This window comes from Polypterus senegalus, chromosome 1, assembly GCF_016835505.1.
Source record: "Polypterus senegalus isolate Bchr_013 chromosome 1, ASM1683550v1, whole genome shotgun sequence".
NCBI classification, from domain to species: Eukaryota; Metazoa; Chordata; class Cladistia; order Polypteriformes; family Polypteridae; genus Polypterus; species Polypterus senegalus.
The window spans coordinates 53,515,185-53,533,876 of NC_053154.1; the positions used below are offsets into that span (position 1 = coordinate 53,515,185).

At 38.4% G+C, this 18,692-nt stretch overlaps 1 protein-coding gene across 1 annotated transcript in view; it reads left to right on the forward strand.

Moving 5' to 3' along the window:
* LOC120526165 (C-Jun-amino-terminal kinase-interacting protein 1-like) overlaps positions 1 to 18,692 on the forward strand; it is a 269,108-nt gene that overhangs the window by 129,428 nt on the left and 120,988 nt on the right. The gene's annotated exons all lie outside the window — the stretch shown is intronic.

Genomic DNA, 18,692 nt, shown 5'->3' on the forward strand with positions numbered 1-18,692 from the left:
TTCCTTTAATGTGCTTTTATATATTTGTCTTTAGGTTCAACAAGGTGCACAGTACTAGTGTGAACCATCAGTAAGAAAAGACCAGTTATAACAGAATTAGTAATGTAGACGGTGTTGACAATACTTAAAAATCCTTCAGGGAGAGTATGTACTTCCTATCACTTTGTATTGGCCAGTTCAGAATGCCTTGGTGGGCCGTTACAATTCTAGGCCTGAGGCCTGGAAGAAGCTAAAACTAGGCTAAGTCAATCTCATTTCCCCCAATCAAAAGTACATGACAAAATATAAAAGTGAAAGGTAAAGATATTGCAAAGAAGGGTGAATATATTTTGTAAAACATAGACATGTAATTGAATGTGCCCCAAAATATATTATGACTGACCCAAAAATTGCAAGAAAAAAAAAAACAAAAAACTTTATTATACACCTTACAGCAGCTCAATTTTAGTCATCGTCAAAATACTCCCCTTGTCCTGGCGCTTCTTCCAATCCTAAAAGCATTTCTTATACTCATCTTTTGTTACTGTGTCTAGTGTATGCATAATGTTACGTTTAGAAAAATAAGAGTGTAACACTTTTTTGTTGCTTCTCTTCTAATGGATGCTTGTCAATATTTTTGAGAAAAGAAGTCCATACTCTGCACCCTAGTTTACTAAATGGTATCATAAATAAAATCAGAGCCCACTAAGGCCACAAATTCATGCCAACATAAAGCACATCATCTGTGAAAAGATGCCTTCTTGAGAAAAAGAATGGAAAAGAAAAAATGCTTTTCTGTAAACAACAGACTGGCAAGCGTAGTGACACTGTGGTTTGTGCTGCTGTCTTATAGTTCTAGAGTCATGTGTTGAAATGTTCAACCAGACGCTCCCTGTGTGGAGCTTTCTTGTTCTGCCGGTGTGTTTTTTCATTAGATGCTCCATTCCTAAAGTATGTGTGCTAGGCTAATTGGCATGTCTACATTGTTGGATCAAAGGCCAAAGGTCAACATGACCATCATCGTCTAATTCTTCCACGTGAAGCCTGAAAAGCATGAGGGCTGATTGAGATCATTGATGTTAGGTAGAATGCCTAGCGGGAGCTGGGTGGTCTCATGGCCTTGGAACCCCTGCAGATTTTGTTTTTTTTTCTTCAGCCCTCTGGAGTTTTTTTTTTTGTTTGTTTTTGTTTTTCCTGTCCTCCCTGGCCATCGGACCTTACTTTATTCTTTCTTAATTAGTATTGCCTACTTTTTATATGTTTTCTTTTTTCTTTCTTCAACTTGAAAAGCACTTTGAGCTACGGTACATCATTTGTATGAAAACGTGCCATAGAAATAAATGTTGCTGTTGTTGTTGTCTAAAATACTCAATATAAGTAAGTGGTGGTGTGTTTGTATCCTACACCGGGTGCTGGTTCTCACCTTGATCCAAACGTTTTTGATGTGCCACCATATCGTGCATTTGCACTGGATGAACAGGTTAGTAAACTGATGGATAGAACAAAAGTTGTTTTTTTTTTTATTATTATTTCACACACTAAGGAATATTAAAAAAAAAAGAAAAAGTTTTAACATCATGGAAAATGCCTAAACGGATAAAGACATTATTGAAAACAAAAAGTGGTCACTACAGCAAAATAAACTAATTCAAAAAGTTGTTAAATCAAAAGGAAAACTACAAACTGTGTTTGGGGATAATAACGCTCCTGTGCTGCCAGATCAAAGGGCAGCTTTTACTCTCAGCTCCATGACTTTACCTGAGGTGTGCATCTTATCTTATCATCTAATTTTGTATTTAATGTATGGTGATGCTGAATTAAACTATTGTTGGAACTAGGAAAGTAATAAAAGCTTGGCCAATGGTATATATTGTAGATAAGTGAAATATGCTGCATGAAAATAAAATAAACTAATAATTATGAATACTGGAAGGATAATGCTAAACTATAGCAAGCAAATGCTGAAGCAGATTTAGGGGTATAATACACTACTGTGATGTGACATTGTCATCTTCAAGGATTGTGCTGAAGAAATGGTAGAGTTGTATATAGTGCATAGTTATATCTTAAAAGCCATTGAAAAAAATCAATCATTATGCTTGTATTCTATAGTGAGCTTTTGCAATGACTTCTGAAACATTTTGCGCAGTTCTAATATCCATGGCATACACAATCTCAGTGAACACACAGAAGCACTAGAAATTGTCTAGTGAACAGCTAGCTACCAAGAGCATACCTGGACTGAAGGTCATGGCCTCATCTGACAAGTTAAGTGACCTGAACCTTTTTAATCTACTGTATAAGGATACATGGGGACCAGATCAGGATGGTTGAAATTTTCAAAGACATTGATGAAATTGATCCAGTTGCATTGTGTTAGTTAAATGTATGGATCAAGAAATCTAGAACACTGAGAGAACTTAGGGTGTAAGGTGTTTGAACCGTAAATCATTCCACACCTCTGTGTCATGTAGTTGTAGATATCGGGATGACATATCTATTAGATAACAAGTTAAATTTATTGGACTGATACACCCCTCTCATTTGTAAAAATTGTCGTGTAACTAAGAAATCAAGCAAAATGACACATTTTATTGGCTAATTAAAAAGATTACAATATGCAAGCTTTTAAGGCAATTCAGGCCCCTTCTTTAGGCAAGATGTAATACAGAAACTGGAATTCCCTGTGTTTATACAGTTACCAGGACAGATACAACATTGGAAAACCTTTAAGTGAGATCTTAAATGTAAAAAATTAATAGACTTCTTCAGGCTAAGATTCATTTAGCAAGGGAGGAGAACAATATACAGTCAAGATCATTGGATAAGATAACTGTCCATCAAAGTCTTTTGAAGTTTATGATGAGTTTTTTAAAACAATGCGGGTCTGTTGACAGGTTGTCTGTGTCAGTCCAAGAGATGCAAACAATCTTCATATCTGGCCATAAAACTCTTGTCTCTATTTAAACCATGTGTTTAATTTTAGCATGAGTTTAACTTCCCCTAACTTTAAAGTTTAAATAGAGACAGGTCTCTCTTTCTCTTTATAGGTCTCTGCAAGCTTTGCATCCTGGATTCATGAAAGATCCCATCAAGCTCTGTTAGATTAGATAGGAAGTGACCATAAACTGCCATCTTCAGGTCTCTTCACAGACATTATGTGGGATTTAAGTTTGGGTTTTGTCTGGGCCATGCAAGGACAGTCAGAGATTTGTCCTGGAGCCACCCTAGCATTGTCTTAGCTATATGCTTTGGGCTATATTGTTGTGCTGAAAGGTGAATTGTCAGTCCAGTCGGTGGTTGCATGCTCCAGAGTGGGTTTCATCAAGGACTCTAACCAGTCTCCCTGTCTCTGCTGCTGAGAAATAATGCTGCCACCACCATGCTTCACCATAGGTATGGTATTAGGCAGTTGATGAGTAGTGTCTGGTCTTCACCAGACATAATGCATAGAGTTCTACCCAGAGTTCGACTTTTGTCTCCAAAGACCAGAGAATCTTTTTCATCATGCTCTCAGAATCCTTTAAAGTGCCACATGCCTTTTACTGAAGAGTGGCTTCCATATAGCCACTCTATTATGAACACCTGATTGGTGAAGTGCTACTGAGAATGTCTTCCTTCAAACAGGTTTTCCCATCTCTGCAAAGAACTTCTGGAGGTCTGTTAGAGTAACCGTTGATTTTTTGGTCACCTCCCTGCCCAAGGCTCTTCATGCCCAGTTACTCAGTTTGGCCAGATGACCAATTCTAAGAAGGTTACTGGTGCTTCCTAACATCTCTATTTCACAAAAACTGAGGCTTCTGTGCTCCTTATGAACACACAAAGCTTTAGAAATGGTTTTATACCCTTGCCCTGATCCATATCTCATTATGATTAGATTGTGGCAGTATACAGAGTTCCTTGAACTCCATGGCTTGGTTTGTATCCTGGCATGCAATGTAAATTATGGGATCTGATATACCCAGGTGTTTGGCTTTCTAAACAATGTCCAATCAGTTAATTTCACCACAAGTGGACTACAATCAAGTCCTCAACACATCTAAAGAGTGTAGACTGATGAGCAAAAACGGCAAATTTATCCTTTTAAAATAGTACTAGGTTGTTGTACCGTGTTAGCCGTTATGAATGTAGAGAAAAGCCAAGCAAAATGACACCTTTTATTGGCTAACTAAAAAGATTACAATATGCAAGCTTACGAGGCAATACATCTTGCCTGAAGAAGGGGCCTGAGTTGCCTCGAAAGCTTGCATATTGTAATCTTTTTAGTTAGCCAATAAAAGGTGTCATTTTGCTTGGCTCTCCTTTTAAAATGAAATCTATAACACATCAAAATGTGCAGAAGGTGAATCCACTGTATATAAAGCAATGTATCTTGGAAGAGTATCCAAGATAAGAATCACAAGCCCATAAAATCTGTCAAATCAACTATACCTTTAATTATTTTTTTCTTCATTCTTTCTGATTCAGGCACTTCTTCATCCAACACCCCCATGCCCCATTCACAAATGAACCTTGGTGTGATGTTTAACTGACAACATAAGACCTGCATGATCACCATGAAGAATGACAAAGTAAAGCAAGGAGATGGATTCTGAATTATTTAAATGTTCATATCTTTGCAAATTTTGTAAGCATTGGTGCCCACACTGGTTATATCTCCCTGTTACATTTTCCATTATTTAGCACAACCTTCTACTTCAAAGAAACGTCTCACATAAATATTTTTCTTCAGCAATGCAGTGAGGAACTCAATATTTAACGATTCAGCTTTTTGATACATCACCAATATCATATACCATACCAACATGACCATGTTTTATGTTATTTAATACTTAATCTATTTTCTGAAATCTTTCCTTTGTGTACTGGGTAACAGCAAGCCTAACATTAATCTAGTAACATTAGGCTCAAGGATGATGTGAGCACTGATCAGCATACAGACTATCACTGAACATACTGTACTGTACATACACACTCATTCATACTAGGCTGATTTATTTTAAAATTGACTTTTATTTAATTTTGTTTCATAGTATCAATACAACACATGCAAAGTCAAACAGCCACTCATAGACTATGTACTGAGTGTAGCAATGTTCAGACCTCCATCCACACCAAATGAGAGAGTGCTAGAAAATAAACTAACTAGAAGGTTTACTATGATGCTCGACGGTTACTTTAAAGAGTCATAGTTTAGAATGACACTGATTTTAAAACAAGTGCTGCAAAAGCTGCAACTTTTCTTCCTAGGGTCAGTTCAATTTTAAATGAGATGAGGTCACAGAAAACAGCACAGAGCACTTGTGCTTTAATGTCGCATACTTTTTGTGCTTTAAGGCAGTTTTTCCTTCAGTAAATAAGAGATGGTGAGCTGGCAGTGTAATGTGCATCATTACAATGTACAGTAGCTTTCATTAATCAGTGGTGTTCTGGTTTTATCCCTAATAATGCTATTAAAGCAGAACAAGGTTGACGTTAATTCTCCAAATAACCAAATCTGCAGGATGTGGGAGGAAACTAAATTATATACAGAAAATACAATATGAACACAGAAAATTCACAGCCTTGGCAGAGGTGCTCATGGGCTGCCAAATGAACTCAAATCAATGTAAGAATGCAGCTGCAGTGCTAGTCAGTGTTTGGAAGACATTGCTACTCAACTCTGTACTGCTTGAGTTTGAACAGATACAAGTTTAACCGCTAGACGACCAAAGTGGATTTTCCCAAAGCTCAGTCCATGTGCCTCAGGAGGAAATGCTCATGAATTTAGTACTATATAACCATGGAATTCTGAAACCTACCTGGTATGTTTACTAGGTTTATTTACTCCTGCCCTTGAAGATTAACACACACAGATACACACAAACATACACAGAGATCCTCTCCAGTCAAAGTCTTGGGTTATGCCAGTTGCTAATCAGTCCACAAAATTCCATAAAGGACCCCCTTCACATAATTATATGTAAGAGTGATGCCAAATGCTTTCACCACTCTTAGTACTCTACATACAGATTCACTATCACCAGCACTAATAAACATTCATGTGTCATTGTCATTGCGTTAAAATCCGAGACCATGGTCCTCAGCTGGAAAAGGGTGGAGTGCCCTCTCAGGGTTGGGGGAGAGATCGTGCCCCAAGTGGAGGAGTTCAAGTATCTCGGGGTCTTGTTCACGAGTGTGGCGAAGAATGGAACGTGAGATCGACAGGCAGATTGGTGTGGCATCCGCAGTGATGCGGGCTCTGCATCGGTCTGTCGTGGTGAAAAAGGAGCTGAGCTGTAAGGCAAAGCTCTCAATTTACCAGTCGATCAACGTTCCTACCCTCACCTATGGTCATGAGCTATGGGTAGTGACCGAAAGAACCAGATCGCGAATACAAGCGGCGGAAATGAGTTTCCTCCGCAGGGTGTCTGGGCTTTCCCTTAAAGATACGGTGAGAAGCTCAGTAATCCGGGAGGGGCTCAGAGTAGAGCCGCTGCTCCTCCGCATCGAGAGGAGTCAGATTAGGTAGCTCGGGCATCTAATCAGGATGCCTCCTGGACGCCTCCCTGGTGAGGTGTTCCGGGCACATCTCAGGAGGCCCTGGGGAAGACCCAAGACACGCTGGAGGGACTATATCTCCCGGCTGGCCTGGGAATGCCTTGGGATTCTCCCGGAAGAGCTAGAAGAAGTGGTCGGGGAGAAGGAAGTCTGGGCTTCTCTGCTTAAGCTGCTACCCCAGCGACCCGACCTTGGATAAGCGGAAGGTGATGGATGGATGGATGGTGTCATTGTGACACACTAAAGCTCAATCACTTTGGCTAAGCACCTTGAGCATAGGAAAGGCACTATATAAATAAAATGTGTTACTGTTATTATTATTATATGAACACTTTCTAACCATCAGCATCTTATTTATACCATACTTGTTCTAAATATTAAGGAGTGACCTCTCAACCTTGATAACCCTCCAGTCAAGAAACCGGTATTCTTACACTAGGTGCCCTAATATTTACTTCAGTCACTCATGAGATAAAGACAAACTATAGAAATCTAAAAGCAACATGGCATTTATTAAAGTATAATACTACCAAGTAGAAGAATTTATAATAGAAAATAAAACCGATAGTAAAGTCTAAATATATATAGTGTATAATGTATATAGTGGATATTGTCCTAGGCAGCGTTTTGATTTATTGGTCAATGTTATTCATAGGTTATGTTCTCTGACGTCCAGATGGAGTGATCACACATGTCTTGACCTCTACTGTCAGTTCTTATGTCGTTCTGCTTTTGGTTCCTTGGACAGGCCATATTTATTCTAAAATACACACTTGGGGCTCTGGGATATTTGACATTGCACACAGCTGATTGGTTGGCTGTCCTTGTGATGGATAACTCTGCTCAAAGTTTTTGATCTTCGTATTGTTTTCCTTGCCCAAGCTATAAACAAATTTATTTTCTGTTCTGTCGTTATAAACTAATTGAAACAGCTGCCTTAAGATTACGTTACTGGTGCAATACAAAAAGAATGTATGCGATAGAAACACATTCAATGTGAATTGCCTCTGTAACTACTTTGCTTTTAAGAGTCCTGTAAATTTAGTTCACCCTGGTTCGTTTGAGCAAAAATGAAAACTTGATATAAGCAGTCTGCAGTTTAAGAAATTGAAGATTTTCCACCCCAGGAAAAGTACTGCGTTTATATACTGCATGAGCCTGCTGATGCTTGCTCCAGTTTTATACTGCCAAAAATATTCTAGGAGCCAATATTAAGTGTCATCACACAAATTACCAAAACAGAGTAATTGAGTTTTGAAGGTTACTTTCATGCCTGTTGTGGCATTTCTTTTGATTTTTCTTTTCATATTAATATTAAATATCATACTATTTGATTTATCATCTTTACAGTAGAATTTTCTGGAAACAAAAAAAAATTCTGAAATTTTCATAGGCTCACTAGAATATTTCAGCTGAGTAAGTTGTTGATATCTGCTCTGTTTTAGTTCACACTGTCTTTGTTCATTTGGTTTGACTCAGTGGGAGTTTATTTTAGCATATTGCTTTATGCATTTGTGTATTTATTTATGTACAGAAAATGATGCATGGTTTAATTATATTTCTCTTTGCTTTATAGCAGTACATTTGTCTGTACTCAGTGAAGCCTGCTATACAAAAATAACGTGAATAAATCCCTATCTGTACATAGTGTTCAATATTTTCAGTCTCCTTTTAGTGGTGTTGTTTTATGGATGTATTTTATATGATCCTTTTCACTCTGTTTCCCTTTGTTTGAATAGGAATGGATTAATTTGACCTGAACGACTTTAGAGGGATTCTTTTTCCCGTAACATTTTACCTAATATAACACCTCTTCCTGCACAGTGAAAACAGTCGTGTAAAATCACAGTGATAACTCTTTTAAACACTGAATGTGCAAAATTAACATCTAAAAGAGTAAAATGTCTCTCAATGCTCATGTTAAAAGCTGGAGTTAAATTGCGGAGTCAAGTTCAAGGTTAAACTCCACCAATTTATGTATGACGGGCTTTGAGAGGACGACCACCATTTCTTTCACATCGCCTGTGTGACTTTCAAAGCGTTACGTATTATTGGAAGTATTAAATTAGAGTAATCTGTGTTTGTCGTGATTATGTGTTTGGTTTGAATGTAATAATTTTAACAAGAGAAATTTTTACAGAATAAAGAAACTGTCAACTTAACACTATAGTGTAGTACCTGACACATTACAGAGTGTGTAAACTTAGGTTTAACTTAACAACAACATTTATTTCTATAGCACATTTTCATACAAATTATGCAGCTCAAAGTGCTTTACATGATGAAGAAAGAGAAAAAAGACAAAATAAATAAAAATTAGAATAAGGGAACACTAGTTAACATAGAAAATAAGTAAGGCCCGATGGTCAGGGAGGACAGAAAAACAAAAAACAACTCCAGACAGCTGGAGAAAAAAATAAAATCTGCAGGGGTTCTGAGGCCACGAGACCACCCAGCCCCCTCTAGGCATTCTGCCTAACATAAATGACTTCAATCAGTCCTCATGGTATTCAGGGTTCTCATGGAAGAACTTGTTGATGACAGTCATGTGGACTTCTGGCCTTTAATCCATCAATGTAGGGACATCACAGATCAGGTGGTTGTGGCGCAGGTTGCCACCCCAGAAAACCGGAAAAAGAACCAAAGAGAAAGCAGGGCTTAGTAAGTTCTATTTAACTTATAGAGCAGTGAATAACACCCTACAGAGTAAGAGGAGATTTGAAACTCTGAGTTCATTTGTACTGTGTACACTTCAGGGAGTTATAGTAACATTTTACGTTTTACTCCGTTGGATACACAATACTATACTATACTATACTATACTAAGCACTGTACACCATACTATACTATACTGTACAAAGAGTACTTTTAACAGTCTGTAGGACTTATAAGATACATTTGATAAGATTCATTTAACTTTTGTCTAATTCAGTTTGGATTTGACAGTTTTTAAACCCTGCTTTATTTTGGCTCTCTTTACTTTAATATTATGGTGTTTGCAAGATCCTTAGCAATGTCTCACTTAGAGTCTACCCTAACGGCAACTCAAAAGTGAACAAAACAAATAAAAACCTCACCTGACATAAACCTTTTAGAGAGCTGCTAATTTTACTTAATTCAAAAGCACTAGTTATGCCCTGGGGTGGCACAGTGGGTAGCACTGCTGCCTCGCAGTTAGGAGACCCCGGCTCGCTTCCCGGGTTCTCCCTGCATGGAGTTTGCATGTTCTCCCTGTGTCTGTGTGGGTTTCCTCCGAGTACTCTGGTTTGCTCCCACACTCCAAAGACATGCAGGTTAGATGCATTGGTGATTCTAAATTGTCCCTAGTGTGTGCTTGGTGTGCGGGTGTGTGTGTGTGTGTGCGCCCTGTGGTGGGCTGCCGCCCCACCCGGGGTTTGTTTCCTGCCTTGCACCCTGTGCTGGCTGGGATTGGCTCCAGCAGACCCCCGTGACCCTGTAGTTAGGATATAGCGGGTTGGATAATGGATGGATAGTTATGTCCCTGATCTGTGTTCTACCATTTCTTAGACACTGATATATCAATGTACCTTGTTTTAAAATCTTACAAATGCAGCTTAATCTTATTCTGCTATTATATTAAAAGTACAAAAGTGCTACATTGAAAATATGATTATTACCATTCAAGGACATATCAGCCAGACATCCAGGCTTTTCAAGGGAACTTGCTTTATTGAGTATTTCTATACAGCACTCTAATGGCTATTTTATAAAATGTTGAAATTAGAACTAAGAGACAAATGTTTTTTGTTATTTAGATTCGGTGCATTGTTTGCTATGCTCAGAAGGACACAACATATTTATTGTTACAATATTGGCTACCCATCTCTGACAGCAGATGCTAACTTGGAAATTCAGCATATATGTTGGTCTGAGAAAGAGCTGCACTAGCTGCCTATTAACATTACAAAGAAAGCCTGTCATGGCCCCCTACCCACCAAAGAACTTTCTGTGAATTTCAACATGTCAGAATGTTATGAATATCAAGTCGCTCGTGGGGAAAAGAGCTTGATCTCATAGGCAGATGAACTGAATGTTCAGCATCTGACAACCATTAGCCAGGCTCCCAGAAACACTGAGTAGTTGTGAGGGCCTCAGACTGGTAATAAAACCTCTCTTTGCACCTTTAAGATTAGCCTTTCCTTTTGTTCACCCAGGCTATGCTAATTTTAGAAATCAGCAAAATGAAACAGTGCAAGCTTTACACATATAGCCTTTCTAGGAAATTTGTAAGTATAATACAGTTAAAAATGGATCTATTTGTAATATCTGGGGAGTTAATTAAATAAGAGGGTTAATGGGAATGCCTTGAGAGTGCTAAATCTGCATTAAAAAGAAAAAACACTCGTGCCATGGTAACATTACAAGTCTTTCCTGTTGTGTCCTGCCCAGTCTTTAATCACTGGTGAAGCTCACTAACACCCTAAGAGGCAGCTGAGGCTCAGTTGGGCTTTGCATCTTTTGCTTGATGTTTTCCCTCCAGACACAGTTGGTAGAATCTGCCATTCTTACCAGCTTGGATCAATCATGACATCTGATCAGGTGCTTTCACATCCTATTGATGAAAGGCTCTTAGCAGCATCCATTTGGGTTGATATTTTGCTAATACTATAAAATCAGGTAAAGTTAACATAGCTTCAGCTAAACTGATAGAAATATTATCTAGAGAGATGCAATCACATTGATCAGTAGCCGTGTAGGTGCATAAAATATATCAGGAATTTATCTTCACTAGATAAACAGTATACTGTACATGATTTGAATGCTTTTGTACAGCCTGAGGTCATTCTGGGTTTCTTATTTAAGGTTTTGCCCCTGACTATGGATGGTCCTCTTGGCTACCAAAGTATTGAAGTACCTTTAAGGAGAAGTTTGGTATTTTTCAAGTCAAAGTTATTTGTTCACTATCATGGTATACAGTATATTAGTTTGCCAAATGAAACTGTGTTTTAAGTGGAACACTTTTTATAAATTTTATAAAATACCTAACCTTCTGCTTTACTCTGGCCTCTCTTCCGTATTACTTCTTACTAATTTTCCTTTCAGCTCAGTGTTAGTGCTGGTTTGCCCTTCAGCACTGTCTATCGTCAGGTTTCAAGTAGTGACATGACAGACAGCATCTTACTTAAGGGGACAGGTTTGTGATGCTCTTTGTTTCATATTTATTACAATGAGATACTGTTTAAGAATGTCAGGTTGCAAACTCAAGCATACAGCTCTTGTTTTGCCCCATTGACCCCAATTTGTATTTAGGATTTGTTTTGTGATTATGTATTTGCAACTTCTTCCACCTATAAAACAACTATGTTTTTTGATGGAAAAATACTGTTTGTCACATATACATCTCTAAATTATCATTGGTGGATCTGGACAGAATTCAGAGTTGGTAGATACGTAAGTAGCTGATTTAAAATTTAATGTAAATGAATGTGATTTTAGGGCACCACGGTGGTGCAGTGGGTAGCGCTGCTGCCTCACAGTTAGCAGACCCGGGGTTCGCTTCCCAGGTCCTCCCTGTTTGGAGTTTGTATGTTCTCGCCGTGTCTGCGTGAGTTTCCACTGGGTGCTCTGGTTCCCTCCCACAGTCCAGAGACATGCAGGCTAGGTGCATTGGCAATCCTAAATTGTCCTTTGTGTGTGTGTGCCCTGTGGTGGGCTGGCACCCTGCCAGGGGTTTGTTTCTTGCCTTGCGCCCTGTGTTAGCTGGGATTGGCTTCAGCAGACCCCTGTGACCCTATAGGTAGGATATAGTGGGTTGGATAAATGTGATTTTTAGGAGGTGTCTAAACTCTGAAAGTGCACCTTAAAATTGGGAGTTAATTTAAAACTAAGATTTTCTTTTTTGTATTTAAAGACATTCTCACTGCAGAACAATGTTCAATTTGCTCTCTAAAGCTTGCCTGTAGCACTGCTCTTACTTAATGCTTTATTCATATTCACGCCATCTCTTACTCTTTATTTCTTTTGGGCAATTTGGTTTTTAATTTTAACACGAAAGAAAGGAAGAAAGAAAGAAAGAAAGAAGAGCAGCCTGCACACTTAAGGTTGACGTTTTCTAGCAACGTCAAAATGATATCGCTGAAAAACTAATCATTTTGAAATGTTATTAAGAACATATCTCTCTATTATAAAGTAAAAAAACTTGCGACGAGATGAGATGTGAGCTTTTGAAGAGAGACAGAGACACTTTCACTTCCCGCGAGACAGACAAGTCACGTCATACTTACAACCTTCAGACGCAAGTCCCATGATACACATGCAGAGCAGGTTAGAGATAATGGAAGTAGGAAAATTCGAAAGTCTCAAAAACTTAGAGTAAAGATCGCATTAGCACAAACAAACGGAAAATATTACTCGGGTGAAATAACAGAACAGTGAAAAGAAATTGAATATTCAAGTGCTGTACAAGCTTTTAAACGTTCAAAGCTCCGCACAAAATGCACGTCATGCAGCAGCAGCAAGCCAACAGCTTCTTGATCAAAGAGGAGATGAAAAAAACACGTTACTTGTTTCCCAATGTATCACCATTTAAGAGGGGTTTTGGAGGAGTGGCCACGTCTCCTTGTGGTGCTCTCGGTCCCCGTTTACACAACAGCGCCTACCGTAGTCTAAACAAAGAATAACTGAATCCATTGTACTTCTTGGCTTACCCAAATCCTCAGAAAGATGCCTTAGTTATTTTAAACGCCAATGAAAGACTGCAAAAAATTAGAATAACACTCAGATAGACTCATGATTGGTAGATTGATAAATAGCAAATTTTCATATGGTGCTGTGCTAAACAATCAAAACACTTTAATAGACAATGGGGAGCCACTTCAACTACCACCAATTTGCAGTATCCACCTAGATGATTTGTTCCAGTATGCTCACCACACATTAGCTATTAGGTGGTAAAGGGGTGAGAGAGATAGTTAGCCAGTTAGACCTGGGTGATGATGAGGAGAACTTTATCAGAATTATTATCAGTGCTGGGGTTGATGCTTTTTAATTTACACAAATGATTAAGCTGAAACATTACTGATGAACATGGACAGAATATGGGCTAAGACAGATTTAGTGGACCCTTCTGTATGCAGTGGCATGAACTGTGAAGAAAGATGGAAGGTTGAGGAACGGCAATGATTCTAGAATAAAATAAACAATTGTAAAAAGAGAAAACAGTGTTGGCGGATCACTGTGTTAGAAGACTAACAGTCATAAACTCTTTTCTGTTCTGACACCATCTGTCTAGAAAACAAAAAAACATAAATGAAAATATGTGGTAGAGAGGGCAGCTTGCTATTATGTGTGCTGAAGGTAATCCCAACAGCCATCCCTGACAGAATAGTCTCACTATGATCTACTGGGGAATTCTTAATTACTTTATTCTCTTTCTAGATCTGGATATCACACACTAAGCTAAAATAAAAATACTATTTGCACTTCTTTTCCAGCTCTCTGACCTAATATGCTGAGCCTGGCATGGGGTATGAGACAACAACCTGCACTCTTTTATCTCTACTCTGCTTCTGCTACACAGCACTTTTCTCTAATTTGATTCTTATAGCAGAGGATAACACATTATATGTTACTCTGACACCTCAGATGTACTGTAAATCTGTGTCAGTTTTAGCCACATGGCAAGCAGAAGCTTAAAATGTGGGACAGTTCTATCGAGTCCCTGATATTGACACACAGGCAATTATTTATCATTCACTGCACACTGTTTTTTTATCGTTTAGTATATTCTTTCTTGTGTAGCCTGGTTTTGTTAAATTACCTTTTTAGAAATACTAAAAAATGGCATTGATTTAATAATCTTTAACAATGAATCCCACTTACCTCTTAGGTCTAAAGAGTGTTGATTGTAAATATTGAGACCATGTAAGCATCAGTGGATTTTTGAAGGGGACACTTTTATATCAGCTCATATCATGCTGAGGGGCACCATTAGTTACACTTGGCAGTCATCTAAACTGTGCATTTGTTCCATATTGATAATATTAGCAATTTTTACTAAGAATCTAGTAAGGCGAAGGAGGCATTTGATTTACGCTGCTGCCTCAAGCAACAGCATTTCAGAGTCGCTCCTTGCCATTAACTGTTTGGCGTTTATATATTTTCCCCATGATGTGACTGAAACAATGGTAACTGCACCATCTTTAACAATGGATGTATTGTTTGCGGTAGAAGTTTAGGAGTTTGTATTTAATTCCAATAATTCACTATATCCTGAAAAAAACTTGTAAATGTAATTAACAACTTAAGAATAATTAAGAATAAGAATTATTATTCTTTAATACAGTAGTTTAGTATATTCTATTGGCTGTCTTGCCATTATCATTATACTTTACAATTTAATGGAAGCAATTGTTGCTAGTCCAACTTATGCAGAAACATTTATTTAAAATATAGTATACAGAAGAATGATACAGCTGACATAAAATACTAATGGAGCATAGACAATTATGAAGAAATACGCAATGTTTTCAAATTAAATAAATACTAGGGTCTTCGCCCCCTGCTCGCTTCGCTCGCCAACCCCTCACCTTGCACTGCGCACCTTCCACTTAGCGTCTCTGCTGCTCACGTTGTGAAGAGGGGGGCTGAATGCACCCCAACTAGACGCAGTCGCTCCTCCGAAACCCCCTCTTAAACGGTGATAAAATGGGAAACAAATACAGTTTTTTTTACATCCTCTTTGCTCGATCAGCTGCTGCCATGCCATATGATCTGCATCTCGCAAGGTGCTTCAAACATTTAAAAGCCTGTATAGCAGCTGTCCTTTTGTCTCACTGCCTTGTCTCTCTTCTCCCAAAGATATCCTCTGCTCCTGTTGGAGGTCCCACTCCTGAGGCATGCCCCTGTGAAGAGGATGATTTTCTATTCTTTTAATTGAGAGACGGAACAGTCCCCTCCGACTACACAAGGAGCTCGATTCACTCCAGAAAGAGACTTATGTTTGTTTGAAGTGTCTAAATAACGTTTCTGTCTCTAAAATCTCCAATGTATCTGTGCAACTCTGTGACCCAAGTGTGACAGCGTATGTGGATTCCACTTTCACCAAACAACAAATCTTTTAATTCTTGTGGATTCGCCTCTTCATTGGGAAGAAACACTACTGTTCCCTGTTGGCAACACGAATTAGATGATCTACAAGTCTCCGACTTAAAGTTTAAATCCAAACAATATATTCAATTTCTTTTCGCTGTTCCGTTATTTCACCGAGTAATAATTTCCGTTTGTTTGTGCTAATGTGATCTTTACTGTCATTTTTCTGAGACTTTCGAATTTTCGTACTTCCATTATCTCTAACCTGCTCTACATGTGTATCGTGCCAACGTTTTTGAATTCTTTATGATGTTCCACTTTGTCATCTACTCTTTGTCTTTTATTTCCGGCCCCGGGTGTGGTTAAATCTCTTTGCACAAAGTCTCGTCTCACAGGACTTAAAAGTGTCTCTCTGAGAAAGTTATGTCTCGTCTCTCTTCCCAAGATTTTTTTATTATAATAAAGAGATGTAAATTAGTGTCAAATATAAAAAGTATGAATTGGCATAAACTAGCATAATCTGAGGTGTTTTAAGACTGGAAAGATAAATTTTAACTTGCCCACCCAGGGACAGTCATAATAAGGTGGGAAGGAGGAGAGATTTAACTCAGTTAATCAACTATTGATCTTGCGTTTAGCAAAACAGTAATTGATTAAATAATCTGACAAGGTTCCTATTTATCTTACCTTACTATTTTGTAGGATCATATATCCAGCCTTTAGACTTATATCAAGGTAACTTAAGTACAGTATATTTGTAAGATATGCTGTGTGATCCTTTGCCTGTGATGTGCAGTGCTCTCCTCAGTTGGGCCCTTTGCTCTGTCATCTGCAGCATCATAGGGAAAAGTGTTAATCTTTCTGGCACAAGAGCTTAGATGCTGAAGTTCCCTTCTTGAAGTAATGGCTACCTATCAGCCTTCAGACTGGCTCAATATTTATCTTAGAAAAGTGGATCTCAGCTCTCAGGTTCATAAAGAGAAGAGTTTGTCAGCTCCCTAAAGAAGCGTGGCTCATAGTTTTTTAGTTTCATAGAGTAGGTTTCAGAGGTTTTCAGTCATTCAGGAGAGTGAGAGCAGATCTCCTGTGGGAGTTTCCTCAGAATGTCCTTGAGGCAGCCGCTCGAGAAACTCAGTGAATGTCCAGAATTCCTCAGATGGGCTGAGTGTGACTAGTTTAGGAAGAAAGTTGGAACCTCTCCCGATTGGATTAAAGTCACTTCCATTTGCAAAATTAGTGTATCCTCATAAGAGAGTTCTTTTGTCCATCAGAGGTGTCATTCATTGATTTGTAGCTCTTTGTTCTGGCTTGAGTCTGTTTTTAACCTTCTGGCTCAGGAGGTCTGCAGAGATGGGTGAGGCATTTGCAAAGATCTCAGTTCAACTCTGATTTACACCTTTGCTCTCAGATTAAGTACAGGCAGATTCTACAAGCTGGAGTTCAGTCACTCAGTTTGGAATGCAAGTGGGAGTTTTGTGCAGCTGGTTGTCTGCTAAATCTGCTGCCTTATAGGCCAAATGTACCAACAAAGCCTAGAAGAATGGGCAATGCCCACTTCGTCCTACAGTTTTCATAAAAAAAATGTAATGATTTACTTAATGAAATAGAAGTACATGATAAAAAATGATAGTTGTGCCATATATTTGAAATATTAGGATCTGTGCTTAAATTTATGTGTTTAAAGTCTAAATAATTTCAATTGTAATAGCAATGTGCTGTTTTTCACCCTCTGACAGAGGATCCATAGAGGGCTAGATCCCTAGTAAAGGATTAAAAATCTAAAATAGCATCATATTTGTAATCATTTACCTTGAAATAGTCTGAAATGATATCCCACATGCATATGTTTGAAATCTGTCATTTTTAACTTTCTTGGAGTGACTAGGACCTAGAGAATCAAATATCATAAGTATTTTCAATAACTGTAATCATCCATCCATCATCCAACCCGCTATATCATAAGTACTGTGTCACAGGGGTCTGCTGGAGCCAATCCCAGGGTGCAAGGCAGGAACAAGCCCCAGGCAGGGTGTCAACCCACCACAGGGCACACACACCAAGGACAATTTAGAATCGCCAATGCACCTAACCTGCATGTCTTTGGACTGTGGGAGGAAACCACGCAGACATGGGGAGAACATGCAAATGGGAAGCAAACCTGGGTCTCCTAACTGCGAGGCAGGAGCACTACCCACTGCGCCACACTATTTGTAATCAGCAACCTTGAAATAGCATAAAACAACATTACATATTACTATATTATCAATCCCCAAAATAAGAGTTTTTCTAGATCTTTGTGCAAAAAATAGGGAGAAACACCAAAAAGCACAACATCTTGTATAACTACAAATCACATTTTGTCGAATGATATATCATACTGGAGAGTTTTCTCTCAATGACAAGTCTGCAGGTGCTGGACAGAAAGAAAAGGGATTTCAAAGCATTCATAAGTAATTATTCATTTGAACTTGAACTTTACTGCCTGACAGCATAGTTGCTAGGAATTTCTCTTGGTGTTACATCCATACACTAGCAAGGTACATCAAATTAACCATCACAATGTATAATATAAAACACCATGAAAACATTAATTATGGTAAAGACATAGTTTTAGTGACTGGTAGTGTGGATGCCTACAGAGTGGTGATAGAAACTGTGTGAGTGTCTATTCATAACCTAATGAGTACCATGATAGAAGACAGAGACACCACACAGAGAAATGGTTATGCAGCCTACATGGGAGTATTCAGAGTGTTCTGTATGTTCTGAAGTAGTCAGCTACTTCAAAAGTGTAGCCAGCCAAGGGCTGAAGTTTGGAGGAGTTGGTGCCCATTGTTTTTCTATAGATAAGCACAAGTAGAAATTCTTTGTATTTTTGATGCATCATAGAGAACCTGCTATTAACATTAGTTTTTTGCGGTTCTGCTTGTCTAATTACACATGGTTAACACTGGAAGTACCTTTTGAAAATCATCAGTAAACACAATTGTTCAAGCACAGTTTTGTAACGCAAAGTTAATCTGTAATATTTGGTGCATTAAATTAAAAATGTTTGGGTAAAATAATCATCTGTAAAACAAATTGTTAGAACCACAAGAATGGCTATCACACAGCAGAGTCTG